The sequence below is a fragment of the Heptranchias perlo genome, chromosome 21 (assembly GCF_035084215.1).
Source record: "Heptranchias perlo isolate sHepPer1 chromosome 21, sHepPer1.hap1, whole genome shotgun sequence".
NCBI classification, from domain to species: Eukaryota; Metazoa; Chordata; class Chondrichthyes; order Hexanchiformes; family Hexanchidae; genus Heptranchias; species Heptranchias perlo.
The window spans coordinates 10,565,804-10,583,649 of record NC_090345.1 but is presented as its reverse complement, the minus strand read 5'-3'; the positions used below and the strand labels follow the sequence as shown (position 1 = coordinate 10,583,649).

Sequence of the window (17,846 nt, the reverse complement as noted above, 5' to 3'; positions counted from 1 at the left end):
AGGTGGATGTTGTGATGGAGAGAATATGGGGTTGGAAGCTCAGCTGAGGTTCAAGTGGAACGCTGAGGTTGCGAACAGTCTGGTTCAGCCTCAGAGAGTGGCCAGGGAGGGGGATAGATTGAGTGGTGGCGTTTGTGGCGGGAGCTGAAGTCAAAATATCTTCACCAACATTTGTCCACTAATATCACCCAGGCTAAGCTCTGGGCTCTGGTGCTGTACAGTATGAAAACCACGATAGTCTAAGCCCTGTTTTACTTTATTACAATATCTTGTTCAGATTAAAACAAGCAGTAATTTATTGGAGCTTGTCCCAGCTGGATGTGATTAAGTAGAACGGCAGGCTCCAGACAGTCTAACATCCAACAGCAGGCGAAAGGAACCAATACTTAATAAACACACTGGCCTGAACTTGCAAAATGCCAATGTAATATACCCACACCATTGCACTGAAAACGTAAAGCCTCTTTAAACAGCGAACTACAGAGAGATCATACCACCATTTGGTATGTGTCTGCTGGGGCAGAGGTGCCATCTGAACTATTACAAGCAGCCGAGCAAGAACAGCCACAACCAATGAGGTAAGTGTTGTCAACGTGCTGTTTATTTTTCCAGAACAAAACATTCATGTGTTACACTGGTTTTCTATGGAAAATGTGCATCGTCAAAGAGTCATTGGATTAGTAAGATGTCACTGAGCGACATTTTGAGGCCTCCCACCTGGCAGAAACCGGGCAGTAGCGTCCCCGAAAATGGTGGGGAATGACCTACCACCACGTTCCTGTCGTAGTAATCTTCCCCCGGACCTACCGCCAGGCGACCGGAGCACCCGCCTGAGTCAAGCCGTGGGCCCTTTAAATATGCAAATCAGGGTCTTATGACGTACACTGGACCCCGTTTGTGATTTTAGGACAGCTCAGGGTGGAATTAGTGCTGCACAGTATCAGTATCAGCTGGAGGTCCAACCAAAGAGGAATCTGTACAGTTTTGGGCCTCTTTGGTTTTACCGTTAGTAAAACTGGTCAGAGTGTGCACGGCCCACACTCCACTCAGTTCTATCCAAAAATGGCAAACTAGGCACTATGTATGTCGTAGGATCCCAATTTGCGTATTAAAAGTATCTACCGCCAGAAACAGGCTGATGCTACAACCACCCAGTGGTAGGCCCCTTTAAAAATGGTGGTGGCTGGAGTGTTGGTAATAACGGGGGGGGAGGCCAACTCCACTGAGTTATCGCCTCGTTCACACAGAATTTTCCAAGATAAAATCGGCTCCATTGACTTTCTAGCAGGAGCAGGGACTCTGGCTGAGCTTTTCTCTCCTTGCCACAGGACCTCTGAACCAGGTCAGCTCTCTGGCTATCTCTGGGACAATGGCACAACTTGACTATCATCAGTCACCTTCTTCCACGCAGGGAGTACTGCACAGTCGGAGGTGCCGTCTTTCGGATGAGACCGCTCAGGGATAGCCATAGACATAGCCAGCCAAGCAGCAGGGAATCTCATGGTAGCCACCAGTGTCACGCTGATTGAAGTATTAACTCAGGCACTGTCCCTTTGCCAGTTCCCAAGGCCTGCACTGGTCCCCTCACCCAAAGCTTTTCTCCAATGTTGAGCTGTGGTTATTAATTAAAATAAATATTGACCAGGGAGAACTCCCCTGCTCTTCTTCAAAATAGTGCTATAGAGTCTTTTATATTTGCCTGAGAGTGTCGTCATTTAACATCTCACCCAAATGACAGTGCAGTACTCCCTCATAGTGTCAGCTTAGTTTATGTGTGCAAGTCTCTGGAGTGGGTTTTGAACCTACACCCTTCTGACTTAGAGACAAGAGTGCTACCCACTGAGCTACAGCTGTGAGGACAAGGTTGGGTTGAGCTGTGATGCTCATCATGCATTGCTCACATATGAAGAACGACCACTTGGACGTATCATCAGAGGACCAACCATATAAATACTGTGGCTACGAGAGCAGGTCAGAGGCTGGGTATTCTGCGGCGAGTGACTCTCCTCCTGACTCCCCAAAGCCTTTCCACCATCTACAAGGCATAAGTCAGGAGTGTGATGGAATACTCTCCACTTGCTTGGATGAGTGCAGCTCCAACAACACTCAAGAAGCTCAACACCATCCAGGACAAAGCAGCCTGCTTGATTGGCACCCCATCCACCACCCTAAACATTCACTCCCTTCACCACCATGCACAGTGGCTGCAGTGTGTACCATCCACAGGATGCACTGCAGCAACTCGTCAAGGCTTCTTCGACAGCACCTCCCAAAACCGCGACCTCTACCACCTAGAAGGACAAGGGTAGCAGGCACATGGAAACACCACCACCTGCACGTTCCCCTCCAAGTCACACACCATCCTGACTTGGAAATATATTGCCGTTCCTTCATCATCGCTGGGTCAAAATCCTGGAACTCCCTTCCTAACAGCACTGTGGGAGAACCTTCACCACACAGACTGCAGCGGTTCAAGAAGGCGGCTCACCACCACCTTCACAAGGGCAATTAGGGATGGGCAATAAATGCCGGCCTCGCCAGCGACGCCCACATCCCATGAACGAATAAAAAAAAAAGCATGAGTCAGACCCTTCAGGAGAGGAGAGGAGAGGAATGAGAAAACATACCTATCCTTGAACCAGCCACAGATTTCAGCTGTTTCCTTGACAACCGGCATAATAATGAGGAGACTCATTGGAGACATTTTAGGGTTAGGGTTGATTCCCACTGAGGGCAGCCCAGCGAGCAGCGACACTCAGAGAGCGCAAGGCGGGAAATTGTACAGCTACAGCCCATTACTTTGGGCCCATTAACTTTGATGGATAGATCATGAGCTGCGGGCCTACGATTTCCTGACTGTGCCCTCTGCGAGGGTAGTTCCTCACAGGGAGATCCTCAACCAGCCCTATTGTCCCTTTATATGTGGCTGACAGCAATATTTTTTGTCAAAGAATAAACCCATCCAAAGCCTGGAATTCTAAATTTGGCACAATCGGGACATTCAATTAATGAGCTTGAACCTTGCTCATCTCAGGCCCAGAATTCAGTTCAGAGTTCTTTCCAGGACGGGGATTAAATCTTACTTCAACGAGGCAGAGTTGAGCTTCTTCAACTAGGTTTTGTCTGAAATGAACCCCGTCAATATACCGATTAAAATATCTGGCCCTTCTCCACACTGCCCTCTACATATAAGTCTGACCAGCAGATCTGACCATTTCCTGCGGGCCTGTAATCTGAGGCCCGCAGGAATAACATTTAATTATGCTGAAACCTGGACTGCCTTAAGTAAATGAAAAATGACTTCAATTGTCGTTTGTTTGAGATGAGAACGTGAGGATGTTCATCGAAATCTCTCCCTTTGTAAGTATTAGGGGTTCAGTGTGTAGAGCAATAAAGAGGCAGTCAGACTTAACTTAGCGTGACCGACAGCACTTAAGGATCTAGGAAAGGTCCCCAGGAGCCCCCTACATTTACTAGTCTAGATTGTAGTACTTTCTTTTACAATTTAATAGCTGCGCAAAATGGTCATCCATAATGTAAGATAAATCTTTGTAGAGTACTTTCGGATGAGACGTTAAACCGAGCCTGCCCTCTCAGGTGGACGTAAAAAATCCCATGCCACTATTTGAAGAAGAGCAGGGGAGTTCTCCCGGTGTCCTGGTCAACATTTATCCCTCAACCAACACCTGAAACAGATTATCTGGTCATTATCACATTGCTGTTTGTGGGAGCTTGCTGTGTGCAGATTGGCTGCCCTGCGTTTCCTACATTACAACAGTGACTACACTTCAAAAAGTACTTCATTGGCTGCAAAGCGCTTTGTGATGTCCTGAAGTCGTGACAGGTGCTGTAGAAATACAAGTTCTTTCTTTCCTTTTAGGAGCACAATTTTAAAGGTGACTCTCTCGATTGTTGATCATGAGTAAACAACGTGGAGGATAGTAACAGACTGCAGGAGGACATAGACAGACTGGTGAAATGGGCAGACACGTGGCAGATGCAATTTAACGCAGAGAAGTGTGAAATGATGCATTTTGGTAGGAAGGATGAGGAGAGGCAATATAAACTAAATGGTACAATTTTAAAAGGGGTGCAGGAACAGAGAGACCTGGGGGTGCACGCACAAAAATCTTTGAGAGTGGCAGGACAATTTGAGAAGGCTGTTAAAAAAGCATATGGGATCCCTGGCTTTATAAACAGAGGCATAGAGTACAAAAGCAAGGAAGTTAAGCTAAGCCTTTATAAAACACTGGTGAGGCCCCAGCTGGAGTATTGCGGCCAATTCTGGGCACCACACTTTAGGAACGTTACCAAGGCCTTAGAGAGGTTGCAGAGGAGATTTACTAGAATGGTGCCAGGGATGCAGGACTTCAGTTATGTGGAGAGACTGGAGGGAAACTGGAATTGTTCTCCTTAGAACAGAGAAGGTTAAGGGGAGATTTAATAGAGGTGTTCAAAATCATGAAGGGTTTTGATAGAGTAAATAAGGAGAAACTGTTTCTAGTGGCAGAAAGGTCAGTAACCAGAGGACACAGATTTAAAGGTAATTGGCAAAAGAACCAGAGTGGAGATAACGAGAATTTTTTTTATGCAGCGAGTTGTTATGATCTGGAATGCACTGCCTGAAAGGGTGGTGGAAGCAGATTCAATAATAACTTTCAAAAGGGAATTGGATAAATACTTGAAGGGGAAAAATTTGCAGGGCTATGGTGAAAGGGCAGGGAAATGAGTCTAATTGGATAGCTCTTTCAGAGAGGGCCAAAAGGCCTCCTTCTGTGCTGCATCATTCTATGATAAAGTGTTGAGTCCTGATAGAGAACTAGACTATTCTTGGTATTATAGGCCTTTCATTATGGGTAATATTTTCTTCTTCATAAGCCACATCCCACATATGAAATATTGCACAATAAATATTTGATACAAGAATGGAGAAAGCAATCAGGGTTATCAGCTATTAAGAGGACAGATTTGAAAGTATGCAAAGTTAATTTATTCACATATATACTGCAGGACATTCATTGGTGGATTGGCCCATGGGCAGCTACGTTGATACTTAGAAAGAAAGACTTGCCTTTATATAGTGCCTTATCACAACTTGTTGAGTGCAGAATGGCTGCCACATCACTGCACTTCAAAGTATGCAAAGCACTTCGAAATTATGTTAATGAGCCAGCCTTGCATTATGGGCTGAGGTTGGCTCATTCCTGCACAAGCAGACATTGCATCTAAACAGAGCTGGGCCCCAGTGGCTCCGTGTGGATATCACAGATCTAGTCCCATAGTGAGAACTAGGTCAGGACGCGAGGGTCACAGATGCAATAATCTCCAGATCATAGAAAGGATATAGAGGCAATGGAAAGGGTGCAAAAAAGATTCACAAGGATGATAACAGAACTGTGAGGATTTTCTTATCAAGAAAGACTGAACAGGCTGGGCTCCTTTTCTTTAGAAAGGAGAAGGTTGAGAGGTGACCTGATAGAGGTCTTTAAGATATTGAAAGGGTTCAGTAGACATAGAGAAAATGTTTCCAATGTTGTGGGGGAGTCCAAAGCTCAGGGTCGTAAATATAAAATAGTCGCTAATAAATCCAAGAGGGAATTCAGGAGAAACGCCTTTACCCAGAGAGTGGTAAGAATGTGGAACTCTCTACCACAAGGAGTAGTTGAGGCAAATAGCATAGATGCATTTAAGGCGAAGCTAGATAAGCACATGAGGGAGAAAGGAGTAGAAGGATATCCTGATAGGGTTAGATAAAGTAGGGAAGGAGGAGGCTCATGTAGAGCATAAATGCTGGCATGGACCATTTGGGCCAAATGGCCGGTTTCTGTGCTGTAGTTTCGATGTAACTCGATGTAACTCGATATTGTTATTTCCGAGTGTTTGCAGACTCGATGGTCTTGTTTGCAGACTCAATGATGTTGGATACCTCTGGACTAGGCCTGTGAAGAGTCTGCCTTGCAAGTCAATACCACCATATTGAAGAATTGTTAAGTAGGAGCAATTTTAACTTGAACAGTTTGAAAGTAAATTATCTATATGGAATACCATGCTGGCATTACAAAGGTCTTTCACACGTGTGACAAACCCATAACTCTTCAGAGCCCCACACTGAATGTCAGTGATGTATCATTGATTGTGGATATTGTCTTTAATATCTAGGTTGACACTCCAGTGCAGTACTGAGGGAGTGCTGCGCTGTCAGAGGTGCCGTCTTTCGGATGAGACATTAAACCGAGGCTCCACCCGCTCTCAGGTGGACGTAAAAGATCCCAAGGCACTATTTTGAAGAAGAGCAGGGGAGTTCTCGCCGGTGTCCTGGCCAATAAAACAGAATATCTGGTCATTATCTCATTGCTGCTTGTGGGATCTTGCTGTGCGCAAACTGGCTGCCGCGTTTCCTACATTACAACAGTGACTACACTGCAAAAGTACTTCAGTGGCTGTAAAGCGCTTTGGGACATCCTGAGATTGTGAAAGGTGCTACATAAATGCAAGTTCTTTCTTTCTTTCTTTAATTAGCAATGTGTTTGAGAGAATGCCTCAGTGACTCACTGAACAAATAACCGAGCAAGAATTCACTGATATAAATGATCACATATGAACATTGAAACTATAATTTCTTTCCATTCAACGAAAATAATCCATTTGAATCAGACATTGAGGATAAAAGCAAATCTGAGGTCATGTTCCAAACAGCCCACACTAAGCACTTTAGAAACTGTCCCCATTTAGTCCACTTTAGATGAGCTGACCCATCCCTTCAAAAGTAAATGGCAACCTGTGCGTACCAAAAGGTAGAAATGACCCCGCACCATTTTAACACACCTAAAGTTTGTCGCCTCTATCCTGGCAGCTGGGAAAAGCCACTGTTTAAAGCTGGTATATGTCAGTTTAATAGTAGGAAGGCTTCCAAGTCAGTGATTGTCTTGTGGTGGGTAAACGTCTGAGTCTTAAGTGATGGCTCACTTGGCAACACAGTTGGAAAATTCTACATTTTTATTTGTTGGATCCAAAGTCTACATCTTCTAAATCCAATTCCTGGCAATCAGAGGGGGGTTTAGGCAAAGCTCACAGCAGAAAACATACACACTCATCTCCCTTTATAATCATTAACTGAGCTGTTTCAGCCAATGTTTTCCTCAAATAGCAATAGAAAATGCTGGAAACACTCAGCGGGTCAGGCAGCATCTGTGGAGAGAGGAACAGAATTGGCATTTCAGGTCGATGACCTTTCATCAGAACGCATGTTTTCCTCAAGATCTGTTGAAAAGTAAAGGGTTGGAGCATTGTCGGGTTTTGTCAAAGATGGTGCAATGTCTCAACAGGTACTTACTGTACTTAAAAGAATTTAGATGGTTTTGTTGGAAGTAGTCGTAAATGGATTGTTACCCTTTCATTTCTTTCATCATTTTAATTGTCCTCGGTGCGGCTTGTGTTGCTCCTGTATTGTTGCTGGAGTTCTGGAGTTCCTAATAGTCCGGAGTTTAATGATAAAAGAATGCAGTTATTAAGCAAGGTTTAAAACAGCTTTATATAAGGCAGCATTCACCATCATCTGTTTACAAACTCCATCTTGCAGACTAACTGACTTCAGTCTGGATCTAACTGGTTGACTGATTACAATTTTCATTCAGCAATTCTTGGTGTTAAGAGAATGACTCTAAAGAAGGAAAAAAGGAAAATATTAAAAAGATAAAAACTAAAGTGATTTAATCTCTAGAAACTGAAATACGTATATATGTACTGAAACAATATATATATATATATTGCTTTCAAATCTCTCCATGGCCTCGCCCTCCCTATCTCTGTAACCTCCTCCAACCCTACAACTCTCCGCAATCTCTGCGCTCCTCCAATTCTTGCCTCATGTGCATCCCCGATTTTAATCACTCCACCATTGGTGGCCGTGCCTTCAGCTGCCTAGTCCTTAAGCTCTGGAGTTCCCTCCCTAAACTTCTCCTCCTCTCTACCTCTCTCTACTTCTTTAAGATTCTCCTTAAAACCTACCTCTTTGACCAAGCTTTTGGTTACCTGTCCTAATATCTCATGTGGCCCGGTGTCAAGTTTTGTCTGATTACACTCCTGTGAAGCGCCTTGGGATGTTTTACTTTGTTAAAGGCGCTGTATAAATGCACGTTGTTGTTGTTGTATGAAATATGTATAGTTTCCTTGTAAAATCGTATCTTTAATTTATCATAATACGCTTAAAATAAATGAATTATAATTTAATTTGTGAGATATTTACCAACCTGAAGGGTTTAGGAGGGAGCCTAGCAGTTCAACGTTGAGCAGCGCTTTCTGATTTAAATGTGAAGCCTTTCTCCACACACCGAGCAAAATCTCACATCATTGTTCTGCTCGATCTGAGAATGTGACGCACAGACCTCCTTGGAGCATCTCAAACCTGACCTTTTGTCTTTTCTCATTCTAAGGAAGGGAGGGGGTAAACAGCTATCCTTTGCAACCTGCTGTATGAAACCTTTGAGTGAATCATACTGTTAAGTGTCTTTGGCTGATCCTGGAGCATTTTTAGTTTCCTGCCAGCACTATCATTTCCTCTTAAAAAAAATCAAGTAAAACTTACCACCAAAAACCTTGCTGTTACATTTAAGAAAAACAACAGGTTTTTACCATCATTAACGAATCCCAAAATGAAAATGTTGGAGTCACTGTTGCATCGTTTGCTTTAAGTGAAGTAGCCTGTAAAACACAGAACATAGGAGAAGGCCATTCAGCCCCTCGAACTTGTTCTGCCATTCAGTTAGATCATGGCTGATCTGTACCTCAACTCCATTTTCCTGTCTTTGCTCCATATTCCTTGATACCCTCACCCGACAAAAATATATCGATCTCAGTCTTGAAAGCTCCAATTGACCCAGCACCCACGGCCTTTTGGGGGAGAGTTTCAGGTTTCCGATACTCTGTGTGAAAAAGTGCTTCCTGGCTAAATGGCCCAGCTCTAATTTTAAGAGTATGCCCCCTTGTTCTGGATTCCCCCACCAGAGGAAAAAAGTTTCTCTGCATCCACTCAATCAAATCCCTTAATCATTTTAAACACCTTGATTAGATTGCCTCTCAACCTTCTAAACTCAAGGGAATACAAGCCAGGTTTATTGCAACATGTCCTCATAATTTAACCCTTTAAGCTCTAGTATCATTCTAGTGAATCTGTGCTCTACCAATTTCAACGGCATATATCTTCACTGAAGTTTGGTGCCCGAAACTGAACACAGTACTCCAGATAGGATCTGACCAAGGCTCCGTACAACTGAAGGGTCACTATCTTACTTTTAAATTCCAGTCCCCTTGAGATAAAGGACAACATTCCATTAGCTTTTTTGGTTACATTTTGTACCTGTGCACTAGCTTTTAGTGATTTGTGTACATGGATACCTGAATCCTTTTGCTCCTTCACAAATCATAGTTTCTCACCATTAAGAAAATATTCTGATTTGTCTTTCTCAGATCTAGAATGGATGACCTCACATTTTCCCACATTGAACTTCACCTGCCATAGTTTTGCCCTCTCTTAGTTTTTCTAAGTCTCTTTATAACTTCCGCCTCCCATCTACAGAATGTACTGAGCCTCCTAACTTAGTGTCACCTGCAAACTTGGATATACAACTCTCTATTCCTTCATCCAAGTCATTAATATATGTGATGAAAAGCTGAGATGCCAGTACAGACCCCTGCGGAACACCATTTGTTACACCCCGTCAATCAGAGAACAAATTCTTCTTCCCTACTCAGCATCTCCTACCTCCCAATATAACGAGGTTACCTCCAATTCTGTGCATTCTTCTTCTCTTGGCAAAAGAGGAGTTAATGAGCTGGAAGCCATTTTGGGCCAGAAGTCAGATGAGCTCATTGCCGAGCTGCTGCTCTATGCAACAAGTTAAAGACAAGACAAAATAGCTGCAAAGAGAGACACTGACTCACTTTGAATAAAATAAATGCCAGGTGCTCAAGGCTGTAAGTGAAATGAGTTTGGTTAGTCTTAACCAAGTTCTAAGCAGAAGACTGAAACTTGGCACAAAATGTATAACCTTTAAGAACAGCTTACACTTATATTGTGCCTTCCATATAACAACCACCCAAGGGTGCCTTATAGGAGATGGGAGGGCACAGTAGGCAGTCTCACTCAGAGACTGTTGGCTTGGGAAATAGAACTGTTATATGAGTGCAGTATTGGGTACTTTCCGGACAGCATTAAAGACATGTTTTTAAAACAGCCGTCGCACCACCCGGACAAAATTCAATGAAATGTCTGGCAGCGTGGAGTTCTTATTGATTTGTCCCTAGAGATTGTGCAGAAGTTCTCTGTGGATTGTGAAGTTCCCTGTCAATAAGCTTGAAGAGACGTGCGCTTTAGTATTGTCCAGAGGCAGTGGCCCTGACTTTGGCCTTAGGAATACATCTGATGGGCAGCGAGCGGAGGGATCACATGCCACCCGATGCCATCTGCGAGGGGCCCGAACCATTCCAGATGGACTGTCCTCATTTACATCGAATTGGTCAGCTGCCCACAAGTTTCAAGCACTAATGGGCAGCTCACTGTTTTGGGAGGGTGGGGAAATCCAGCGAGGGAAGCCACAAAGCACGGGCATGAAGCAGCGCCTTAAAGGGGCGGCTGACCACTGAAAGATTCTTGTGTTTTAAAAGTACTTTCCCCTCTGAAGTTAAAAGCAATTTTCCTTGAAGGTTGTAAAGCAAACAAAATCTTAAGTGTCTAACATCTCATGGCTTGGGATGGTCACACTCACTCCCTCCCCCCCCCCCCCCAACAGCAGTTTTCACCTCTCAACCAGACTGTTATTATCTGAACAATTTTATAATACACTGGCACAGTTTACAGTGGGACTGACAAAATGTCAATGGGCTCAGAAGCATCTTAAACATAACACTCCATCAAGGAGAGTCTTTACTGTGATTAATTTTTGATCATGTATTTCTGTGCCAATGAGGCAGACATAGGGGTAGAAATTGGAATGTGTTGCATTCATTTTTCAGGCGTAAACTGGGTGCATAGCAACTTAGCAGAGGGACCGACGCCTGTGCAGATTGTGTACAGGCATTGGTCCCACTGCTAAATTCGTGGGGCCTTTTCTTCAGGCCTCCCGGGCGGAAGCGTAAAACAGGGGTGAGGCCCAAAAAAAAATGTAAATTAGGGGCCTGACTCCTGTCGAAGGCCCCGATCAAGAAATGAGTCTCGATGAGCGGAGCAGGAATCGGATTCTTCAGTGACCCCTGCAACCCCCAATTCTGAGGAGCACGAGTCACGATCGACAACCCCACCACCCCCAACTCCCGACCCCAACCCCAACCCCCACCACCACACCACCCCCAATGCTCCACCCCACTCCACTCCCCCACCTCCCCATCACACCCCCCACCCACCCAACTGCGGAGGCGCAACCAGTGCTGGAGGCTCACGTCGTGTGTTAATGAGGCCCGAGGAACAATTATCATCAGTCCTCAGACCTCTCGGTTAGGAGGCACGCTGGTCGAGTGAATGGAATCCATCTTAGGACTGATGTAGCACAAAGTTAAATGACAAGTGTACAAGATACACAAACCTATCAGGATGAAAACTACACACTGGAACTAACATTATAAAGCAGCGCTGATCAAATACTGTAGATAGATAATCTCATCACCAGAGCACATTTGTCTAAGAATATAATTTAATATAACATTGGCAGGGGGTTTGGTTGGACAAAGTGCATTGCCAGGAGTAGGTTAGAGGAAGATTTACTCTCCATCCAGCCACTATTTCTGACCTGGGATTGCTTGATGCCGATAATGTTCTATTTCCCATGTCTACCATCTTTCACCTTGAATACAAATCTCACATGGAAACGCCGCAGTAAGTGTTTTGTTTTATTGTCCCTCGCACTTAAATATGGGCAGGGAGAATTCAGTGTGGCACTGAACTCGCACAGCTCAGCATAAATTGCCTTATTAGAAGGCCATTAGCCTTATCAGGCTTTCCCTAAAGGCCCTATACAGTCCATTATTGATTAACGGAATAACCTTGGCTGGATAATCAAACTGAATTTACTGCCAATAGATTCCAGTCTGCCGAGCTTCCAATTTGTTGCTTCAAAAAAAAAGCACAGCTCACACTAACGGCAGAAACTTGCAATGTCTCGCTAAAGGTTGCCAACCCTCCAGGTTTGCCCTGGAGTCTCCAGGAATTAAAGATTGATCTCCTGGGCACTGCTGCGAGCAACTTGGGAAAAATCATGGGGGTGGGGGGAGTCGGGGGGGGGGGGTGGGGGCGGTGGTGGTGGCATTAGAAAAATGGTGCGTTTTTATTTTCATTTTCTTTGAACACTTTTGATTATTAGTTATAAAAAATGTTGGAGATGGGGAAAAATGGCTGTTTGACTGACAGTCAAGAATCATCTGATCGGGTAACAAAGAGTCTGCTCGCTTTCCAATTGGTATGGCGAGGATGGACCAATGGCGGAAGCATGTGTAAGTGGGGGGGGGACGGGGTGGTTAGAGGTCATGAGATGAAATCTCCAGGAACACATCCAGCCAATGTTGGCAACCCAATCCAAAAATATCAAGGCTGTTGGGTCGCGTACCAAAAATGAATGGCAGTCAGTTCCATTTTGATAGATAGACTTCTAGCATAAAGCAAAAAGTGAAACGTATTATTGTCTCCTTGTCTTTTTTTATAATGAATGGCCCTAAGCTCGGAACATATTTGCTAATTCAGTGCTCCCATATCCTGTTAAAACATTTCCTGTAGTTCAAATGTTTTCCTGTATTCCCCCTGCAATTTTGTTCCACTTTCCTGTTTACACGAGCCAATGCACTAAGGAAACTTATAGAAAAGTATATACAGTGCCATGTGTTTTCTTTTCAGTACATATAGGAGTTTTCTCCTAAATCTGAGGTTATATTATAATCTTTGTAGTAACGTAGGAACAGGAGTAGGCCATTTAGCCCCTCAAGCCTGTTCCGCCATTCAATAAGATCACAGCTGATCTGTGACCTAACTCCGTATACCCACCTTAGCCCCATATCCCTTAATACCTTTAGTTAACAAAAATCTATCAATCTCAGAATTGAAATTAACAATTGAGTTAGCATCAACTGCCGTTTGCGGAAGAGAGTTCCAAACTTCTCCCTCCCTTTGCGTGTAGAAGTGTTTCCTAACTTCACTCCTGAAAGTCCTGGCTTTAATTTTTAGGCTATGTGCCCTAGTCCTAGACTCCCCAACCAGCTGAAATAGTTTCTCTCTATCTACCTTATCAGTTCCCCTTAATATCTTAAAAACTTCAATCAAATCACTCCTTAATCTTTTAAATTCGAGGGAATACAACCCCAGTTTGTGTAATCTCGCCTCGTAATTTAACCCTTCGAGTCTAATTCTAGTAAATCTACGCTGCACTCCCTCCACCACCAATATCTCCTTCCAAAGATGCGGTGCCTAGAACTGAACACAGTGCTCCAGGTGTGGTCTAACCCAGGGCTTTGTATAGCTGTAGCATAACTTCTATCCCCTTGTATTCTAGTACTCTAGATATAAAGGCCAGCATTCCATTAGCCTTTTTGATTATTTTTTGGACCTGTCCATGACATTTTAAAGATCTATGTACATGGACCCCTAAGTCTCTTTGGACCTCCACTGTTTCGAGCTTTTCACCATTTAGAAAGTACCCTGATCTATCCTTTTTAGGTCCAAAGTGGATGACCTCACGCTTGCCTATATTAAAATCCATTTGCTACAGTTTTTCACATTCACTTAATCTCTGTAATTTTATGCTTCCATCTACACTGCTTACAATGCTGCCTATCTTTGTGTCATCGACAACCTTGGATATATGGCTCTCTAACACGTCATCTAAGTTGTTAATAAATACAGTGAATAGTTGAGGCCCCAACACAGATCCCTGTGGGACACCACTAGTCACATCCTGCCAATTTGAGTACCTGCCCATTATCCCTACTCTCTGTCTCCTGCCGCTCAGCCAATTTCCTAACCAGGTCAATAATTTGCCCTCAATTCCATGAGCTTCAGCTTTAGCTAACAGTCTCTTATGAAGGGCTTTATCGAATGCCTTCTGGAAGTCCATATTAATAACATCCATAGACATTCCCCTGTCCACTACTTTAGTCACCTCTTCAAAAAATTTAATCAGGTTCATCAGGCATGACCTACCCTTTACAAATCCATGCTGGCTTTCTCTGATCAGCTGAAAATGTTCAAGGTGTTCAGTCACTCTATCCTTAATTATAGACTCTAGTAATTTACCGACAACAGATGTTAGACTAACTGGTCTATAATTCCCTGGTTTCCCCCTCTCACCTTTCTTAAATAACAGAGTGACATGTGCAATTTTCCAATCTAAAGGAACGGTTCCTGAATCGAGAGAACTTTGGAAATTTCTAGTGAGGGCATCTGCAATGTTCCCACTTACTTCCTTTAAAACCCTGGGATGGGAACCATCTGGTCCTGGGGATTTGTCACTCTTTAGTGCCATTATTTTCTTCACTACTGTTAATTTGCTTACGTTAATTATGGTGAGTCCCTGTCCCTGATTATGAATTAGTATCTCCTCTCTTCACTTCTCTTTGTTGAATTTCTGTTATTTTTTTCTGCTCATGTTTTCAGTGTTTCTTTTATGTTGCTTCCCCCCACCCCCCGCTACATTGCTGAAACAAGGTACTGACTCCACTTCCTTCTCTCCGCCTATGGCTCTCTCCCTCCTCTTCCCTTCGGGGCTGGTCTTTGACTCTCGATCTCTTTGGATGGACCTCTCACTTTCTTTCTACAGCTTCCTCTCAGTGTCCGGGCGCCTGACCAACTATCCCTCCAAGACCTTCCAGTTTCCTCCATAGACTTTTAGTTAGCTCCAGAAGTGAGTCAAACACCATTACACTAAAAAAAATCATCTACACCCAGTAGCTGGACCAAATTGCTGCAATCAAACACTACATTTTTCCACTATAAGCTCAGCCCATTTTGTTCACTCCTCCTTACTCCACAAATAGGTACTCAGTATCAGTACTGTTATTGAACAGTGAGAAAGAGCGGAAGTAGCAGTTAATAGGGGAATTTTTTTTATGCAGCGAGATGTTGTGATCTGGAATGCATTGCCTGAAAGATCGGTCGAAGCAGATTCAAAAGGGAATTGGATAAACACTTGAAAAGGAAAAATTCGCAGGGTGATGGGGAAAGAGCAGGGGAGTGGGACTAGTGGGATCAAAAGCAAAATGCTGCGGATGCTGGAAATCTGAAATAAAAACAGAAAATGTTGGGAATACTCAGCGAGTCAGGCAGCATCTGTGGAGGAAGAAACAGAGTTAACGTTTCAGGTTGATGACCCATCGTCAGAACTAATAGGACTAAGGGGATTGCTCTTTCAAAGAGCCGGCACAGGTACGATGGGCCGAATGGCCTCCTTTTGTGCTGCATGATTCTACATAGCTGGGGGGGTGGGGGGTGGGGGGTGGGGGGGAGGAATAGGAATACGGCCAATCTAAGGATGGCCCAGTCCAAAACTGGATGGTGTTGATGGATCTTTTAAAAAGAAAATGCAGTGTGGAATAAGTTAGAACAGCCCACGTGGGAACTTGCCCCCAGTCGTTCTTTATCTGTGAGCCTGGGCCTCCTTAACCCAGGGGCACTGAGGCCGACTGTCGCTGTCCTGCTGTTCTGCTGAGGTCAACAAACTGGGCAAAGGCCAGGGCCCAGACCCATGACTTTCCTAGACTGATGGCTCAGCTACTTCCTGTCCTAAATGGCTGAGCCCAACGTGATTCAGATTTAAACACTGAATTTGCAAGTCCCATGGAAAAATAAAATATGCTGATGGCAAAAGGCTGGAGCAAGAAGTCAAAAAAAGGGCAGGAAAACAGTGGGTACTGCATTTATAATAAATCCCACTTTAACTATGACCAAGGCCCTCCAATATGCCCCTGCCATCGTGCTGTCTAAAGGGATAAAATCATTCTCCTGTATAACGCACTCAGTAAAACATTATACCAGAGAGAGAGAGAGAGGAACAGAGAGAGAGAGAGAGATACCGAGAGAGAGAAACAGAGACACAGAGAGATACAGAGAGAGAGAGAAACAGAGAGAGAGAAAGAAAAACGGAGAGGGAGAGAGGGAAACAGAGAGAGAGAGATACAGAGAGAGAGAGAAACACAGAGAAACAGAGAGAGAGAAACAGAGACAGAGAGAGACATACAGAGAGAGAGAGATACAGAGAGAGAGAGAAACAGAGAGAGAGAGAGATACAGAGAGAGAGAAAGAAAAACAGAGGGGGAGAGGGAAACAGAGAAAGAGATAAACACAGAGAAACAGAGAGAGAGAAAGAAAAACAGAGAGGGAGAGAGGGAAACAGAGAGAGAGATACAGAGAGAGAGATACAGAGAGAGAGAGAAACAGAGAGAGAGAGAAAGAAAAACAGAGAGGGAGAGAGGGAAACAGAGAGAGAGATACAGAGAGAGAGAGATACAGAGAGAGAGAGAAACAGAGAGAGAGAGAAACACAGAGAAACAGAGAGAGAAAGAAAAACAGAGAGGGAGAGAGGGAAACAGAGAGAGAGAAACAGAAGGGGAAAGAGAAATAGAGAGAGAGAAACAGAGAGAGAGAGTGAAAAACAGAGAGAAAGAAACAGAGAGAGAGAGAGAAAAAGAGAGAGAAACAGAGAGAGCGAAGGTCTGACCTAACAGTTGTTGTTTCTCTGCACCCCAGGGTGGTGCGAGCCCTATCCTGTAATTAGTCTCTTCCTACCCTCTGCTTCGGGCCTGCCAGCTGCTTCCTCCTGAGACCCATGTGCTAATCACACATCTGCCCAACAGCAGAAACCTGCACTCGGATTCGCTGAAGTTGCAGACAGAAGAATTAGTTAGATGTTTTTTCTGGACCGTGAATTGTCTCAGCTGTATCTTTTTCCAACTGCTCTGGGAAGGGTTTGTCAGCCGTTATATCCTCACCTTGTCACTGGAGGAAGTCACGAGGCCGTGTGTTGCTTAAAGGAGGAAGCAGAGAGATCAAGGGATTTTGTAAATTTCAAAATTGCTGTATTTATTTTCTTTAACTTTTTTCAAATATCACTTTTAATATATTAATTGATAACCTGTGCCATTGCACACAGGGAGTCAAGACTAAGTATAGACTTTAGAAGAAGCAGGGTTAGAGGGCATGATGGGCCGAATCGCCTCCTTCTGTGCCTTAAATTTTCTATAATTCTATGATAATTATACCAGAGCATGCAGTCCCCATTCTACAGTCGTACATTGTGTCCCTATTTTTATATAATACTTTGATTTTTTTATTAGGAGAAATTTGCAGGGCTATGGGGAAAGAGCTGGGGAGCAGGACTAATTGGATAGCTCTTCCAAAGAGACGGCACAGACACGATGGGCCGAATGGCCTCCTTCTGCACTGTTTGATTCTATGACATCAGGGGGGAGAACGAGAATGGTCTCTCGAAATTCTAAGATTGTGTGAGAATTGTACCTGGAACTGATTTATGATGATCTGGGTTCCAATGAAGAAAAGTTCTAAAGCAATTAATTGTGTGTCATTTTGGGCACCCCCATTATAAAAAGGATATTGGAGCTCGGGAAAAGGTGTAAGGTACATTCACTGGGATGATATCGGGGATGGAAGGACATATATATGATGAGAAGCTTAAAGAACTAACGCTGTAATCACTGGAGGGGAAAGGTTAACAGCAGAATCTAATCAAAGTGTTTTCAAATTATGAAAGGTTCGGAGAGGGTTAGTAGAAAAAGATTATTTTCACTAGTCAGAGGAGAAGGAATTCTTAAAACACAGAGTGTTATTAGGATATAGAATGTTTTATCGCAAGTGGCTA

At 43.8% G+C, this 17,846-nt stretch overlaps 1 long non-coding RNA gene across 2 annotated transcripts; it reads right to left on the bottom strand.

Annotated features, from left to right (window-relative positions):
* Positions 1-4,934: 4,934 nt before the first annotated feature.
* Positions 4,935-16,905, bottom strand: LOC137339973 (uncharacterized). Of its 2 annotated transcripts, none has more exons than XR_010966668.1 (3): positions 16,757-16,905; positions 7,334-7,469; positions 4,935-7,188 (listed from the first exon to the last, which is right to left on the bottom strand). It is a non-coding gene; the product is annotated as an uncharacterized lncRNA (long non-coding RNA). The 2 variants fall into 2 exon arrangements; XR_010966667.1 differs by lacking the exon at positions 16,757-16,905 and adding an exon at positions 8,250-8,378.
* Positions 16,906-17,846: the final 941 nt, after the last annotated feature.